Source organism: Physeter macrocephalus, unplaced genomic scaffold, assembly GCF_002837175.3.
Source record: "Physeter macrocephalus isolate SW-GA unplaced genomic scaffold, ASM283717v5 random_579, whole genome shotgun sequence".
Lineage (NCBI taxonomy): Eukaryota > Metazoa > Chordata > Mammalia > Artiodactyla > Physeteridae > Physeter > Physeter macrocephalus.
The window spans coordinates 14,795-19,925 of record NW_021145982.1 but is presented as its reverse complement, the minus strand read 5'-3'; positions in this window follow the sequence as shown (position 1 = coordinate 19,925).

Here is a 5,131-nt window from a genome sequence, read left to right as displayed (position 1 = left end):
CTGTTTCTCTCTCTCTCTCTCTCTCTCTCTCTCTCTCTCTCTCTCTCTCCCCCAGTCTCTCCCCCCACCCTTCCACTGTCTGTCTCTTTGTGTGTGTATCTCTTTATCTCTCTGTGTCTCTGCCTCTCTCTGTCTCCCTCCCTATCTCCCACCCCTCGCTCCCCCTCTCGCCCCTCCTAGCTTCCTTCCTGCCTCTGGGCTCATCTTGCCGCATCCTGCAGCTCCCCCCACTGAGCCTTGAGGATAATGCTCTGTGTGGTCGCAACTCAGTCTGGTGCAGAGTGGATGCTTCCGGGCACTTTGGACACAAACTACCTGCCAAGCTGAGTGCTGGGTCTCAGGAGCCGCCTGGAGCTGGGGATATGCAGGGCCAGGTTAGCTGCAGAAGACATAGCCGGGGTCCAAGTGTCTTCACATAAGCTGGAGGTGGAAGTGCTGTGTGGCCTAGGGCAAGACACTTGCCCTCTCTGAGCCTCAGTTTTCTTGTCTGTAAAATGAAGACAATCATAATAGCACACCAGCCCCTGGGAGGTTATATGATGTGAAGAACAGAATGTACCAGAAAGCACAGTGCTGGGCACGTGGCAGGCACTGGGCAAATGCCCGCTTTTCCACTTACATTGAGCAATGGCCCATTAGGGCCTCATGGTAGCTAGCAGAGCCACTGTCTACCAAGAGCAAACTACTGCCCCCAGCACTGCCCTGAACAATCTGATGCCATCCTCACAGCCAGCTGAAAAGGCAGGGGTCATCGAACCTATTTCACAGATGGAGAAACTGAGAGCTATTAGCAAGGGGAGGATTTGAACCCAGATCTGTCTCCAAGTCCCGTGCTTTCTCCCCTCTTCCCATTAGTTGGGAGCTCCCTCAGGCCAGGATGGACCATGGGGGCAGCCACCCTATACCCCCGGTTGGGCAGAGACGTGCTGATAACTTGGGCTGAGTGAATGATGGAAGGAACGAATGAATGAAAGAACCCGCATCTGCCCTGGCCTTGCTAAGAGGTGGTGGGGTATCCTCCCAGAAGGGATTTTAGAGCGAACCAAGGGGATATGGATGGCATCAACTCACTTTGAATTAACTAAACCAGATTTACCAACCCTGGAGTGACTGCCGGCTTTTACACTGTGATTCACGCCTTTTCCAGTTTTTGTTCAAGACTTCTGATTATATCAAGGAGAAGGACTCTGTTTGGGGCTAATATGTCTTTAATGCCTCTAACATTTGTCATTGTCCATTTTTAATAGAGAGAAGGTCTCAAGCTCAACATTCTAGAATTTACTTATACCTCCTTGTTTTCTTTATAATATTTGCAGTTATTTTCTGGTTTTGGCAAGTGATACTACAGGCTTTCCAAGTATAATAATGACGTAAAGCTTGCTTGATAAATACATTTATCAAAGTTTTTTTTTTTTAACTTGTATTTATTTTTGGTTGCATTGGGTCATTGCTGCGCGCAGGCTTTCTCTAGTTGTGGCGAGCGGGGGCTACTCTTCGTTGTGGTGCACGGGCTTCTCATTGCGGTGGCTTCTCTTGTTGCAGAGCACAGGCTCTAGGCGCGCGGGCTTCAGTAGTTGTGGCGTGCGGGCTCGGTAGTTGTGGTGCACGGGCTTAGTTGCTCCACGGCATGTGGGATCTCCCCGGACCAGGGATCGAACCTGTGTCCCCTGCATTGGCAGGCGGATTCTTAACCACGGCGCCACCAGGGAAGTCCCTATCGAAGTTTTTAAAATGTGAGTTAACTTAAAGACAAATATGGTCATAAGCCTAGTGGTACAAAATGCCTAAAATTTGGGAAACATTGATCTAATCCAGTGCCTTTGTAGGTGAGGACATGGCGGCCCAGACGGGGCAGGTCTTTGCCTGGACACCCAGGGGTAGGTGGCCAGGCTGGCCCAGAGAAGGCGGGCCTGGGCCTTTCACCACTGCCTGGGCAGGGGCTTCCCCATCCTGCCCCGACCATCCTCGGCTCTCTGGCTGCCCAGGGCAGAGCGTGAGGAGGAGGAGGAAATGTTTTCCTTCTTCAATTGGAAAAAATAACAGTGGGGCCAGGGCTGCACAGGGAGGAGGGGGTCCTTGCCCTCCTGTCCCTCAGGCCTGGCCTCAGCAAATGCTGCCCCTGCAGGAAGTGCTCCTGACATGCTCACTGCTCCAAGCACTGCCTTGGTGACAGGAACAGAGGCCTCCGGGACCGCTCAGCAGCCCCAGCATGGGGCCCGACGGTGCCAGGAGCCACCACTGCAGTTCCTTGGGGGCTTTGCCCATCTCATTCCCCCTGGGAACAAGCCTGAGAGGTGGGTTTTATCAGCCCCTTTTTATAGACGGGGACACTGACGGTCTGGGAGGTGACACCACTTGCCCACAGCTGTGCAGCTCACCGGCCTCCAAACTCTGCCCTGGGCCACTGTGTCCCTCTCTACCTCTTGCCTTGGAGTTGAGAGACCTGAGCTCCAGGTGCAGCTCTGCTCCAACTACCTGGGTGAGCTTGGTGGCACTAACTACCTCCCTTTGAGCCTCTGTTTCCTCACCTGGAAAAGGGGAGTATAATCCAGCTCACAAGGCTGCTGTGAGGATGGAAAAACGTACACGTGTCAAAGGCCTGGCACGTCAGGAAGTATGGCGCCCACTGACTTTGCAGCTCTGAATCACAGGGGTCCTCTCCCCAGGGTCCTAAATTGGTCATCTGTACCCCGCTCAGGAGAGCCCCCAGACCCAGATAATTACGTCATCCTCATAGCAGCTGCCACTGAGACGTGTCGTCGGTGCCAGTGCCATTAAGGGCTCGGATGCAAAAAATTGCCTTAATTAACCCTCCACCAGGTCTCCTTCCCCTCTTCTCATAAACATGGACGCCAGACTCAGAGAGGCCTAGAGGCCTGCCTGAGGTCACACAGCAAATAGGTGGCCCGAAGTGACCCCTGCCCCATCTCTAGCCAGCCTTGCCCCTCCACACTGGGTCTCCTGTCATTGCCACCATGTCCTACAGGAGTGGCCCAAGAGGGGCCGGGTGACCCTCGAGTGGCAGCACTGACGGGGGCCACAGGACCCATCACACTCGTGTCTCAATTCCAGACCACTGGTGCCGCTGGCGTGGCTCTGCTGGTGTTTCCCCACTGCAGACTCTGTGGAACACCAGGGTGGGGGTTAACCCCCTTCCGAGTTCTGGAGTATTCCCTCCCCTGCCCCACTGGATACCCCTAGGTGGCAGGGTGGGGAGGGGGGTGGTGGCCTTCTAGGTTTGGTATCAGGGCTCAGGAGGGGTGCCCGCCCTTGTCTGTGATGAGCCGAGCCCCTGCTCACTTCTCTCTGTCTTTGTCTCCCCGAGGGGCTGAAGGAAATGGTTCTCATTCCTGCGTGTGACAGACGCCCTCTCCCGACTCTGGGCACATCCTTGCCCTCTGTGGTGGGGACGCAGCAGGCCGGGGTGGGGGCCCGGAGCCCCCGTGCACCCATCCCGGGCGCCTGGCCTGCCAAGCCCCCGCGTGGCCCCTTTGTGCTCTGTGAGTCGGATAATGGGCGGCATTCTCAGACGTCCAGTCATGGGTCTGGGCCCGTGAAAGGACCCCGGCAGCTCCACACTGAGGCCTCTGTCCAGCAGCGGGGGCGGGGGAGGGGGCAGGGCCGCCGCCGGGGGACCCCACCCACATTCCCAGGCTGCTGCCATCTCCAGGGGACAGCTGCCCGGGGCAGGCTGGGCGGCAGGGGCAGGTGATTCCTGAGCGGAAGGTAGGGACTCCATGAATGGAGCCACAGGGAAGCAGGGGATGCCCAGAGCTGAAGAGGACAGGGAGTCACAGGGGCTGAGCACCTACTGTGTGCTAGACATTTCTCAGCCAATCCTTGCAAAAGCCGTCAAAAGTCCATGCTAGTGATCCCATCTGATGGATGAGTAAACTCAGGCTCAGAGAGGCAAAGCAGTGGTCCTGGATTTGAACCCAGGTCTGTCTAACCACGCTCATACCAGCGGATACTGAGTGAGCACCTACTGTATGCCCTGGGACACAGCAGCGATGATGCCCTGAGGATACACAGAGGAGCATTCCGGCAACCAGGCCCATGGGAGCAAGGAAGGCAGGCTTTCCAGGGGAAGGAGCCCTCACAGGGTTACTGAGTATCCAACATAAACTTCATCTTTCACACCGCAGGGACTGTGAGGCCCATTTACAGCGGAGACTGAGGCTCAGAAAAGGGAAATGACTCGCTCGGGGCCACCCAGCTGCTCAAGGTGGAGTAGGAATTCTTAGGTCTGGCTGTTCCCTCTTCTCCAGGAGTAGGGTCCAGTCAAGGCTATGGAACTGTCATCCTGCGGTCCTGGGACCTGGGTTCAGATCCCAACCCTCTGCTTCCCATCTGCATGACCCAGGGTGAGTCCCTTCACCTCTCTGGGTCTCAGTTTCCACACCTGTGAAATGGGTCTCAGAGTTCTTATCCCTCCAGGCTGTGGGGAATCAAATGAAATAACCCCTAGAGAGTGTGGAGCCACCAGCCATCTGGCCTGTGGTAAATAATCAATGACATTTATTATTAAAGTCATTGATGGGGAGGAGACGTTGCTGCTCCCACCATCCTTCCAGCTCTGGCTTCTGGAAAGTTCTGCCCCTGCCCTGCCCTAGCTGGACAGAGCTCAGAGCTGGCTTGGGTGTCAGGTGCCCACAGAGGCAGCTCTTCTCCCTGTCCCTTCCTCTTCCCCCTGCAGCCAGAGCCTCACCTCAAGAGGCTTTTGTCCTCTCCAGACTGCACCCTCCTCTGCCCCCAGGGCTGCTAGAGGATTTCCTCCTGAAACTCCAAGATTTTTATTGCTAACCTTCAATAGCTTGATCTCTGTTTTGCAGAGTTCAGCCTGGCCTTGAGTGGTCTAGTCTCTGACCTTGAGTGGTCCAGCCTCTGGCCTTGGATGGTCCAGCCCTTAACCTTGGGCAGGCCAGCCTGTGAGTATTACTCAGCCTGGCCAAAGTCCCCTCTGTTGAGGAACTTGGAAGTGGTTCTTCAGGGACTTTTGGATGACGCCATCCCTCATCTTACTCAAGAGCAGCCCCCACTAACCACAGCCGGGAGTCTCAGGATGAGCCACCGTCTTTTGCCCGTATCTCCCCACACACCTCCCCCAACCCAGGTCCGAATCTGAGTCCCC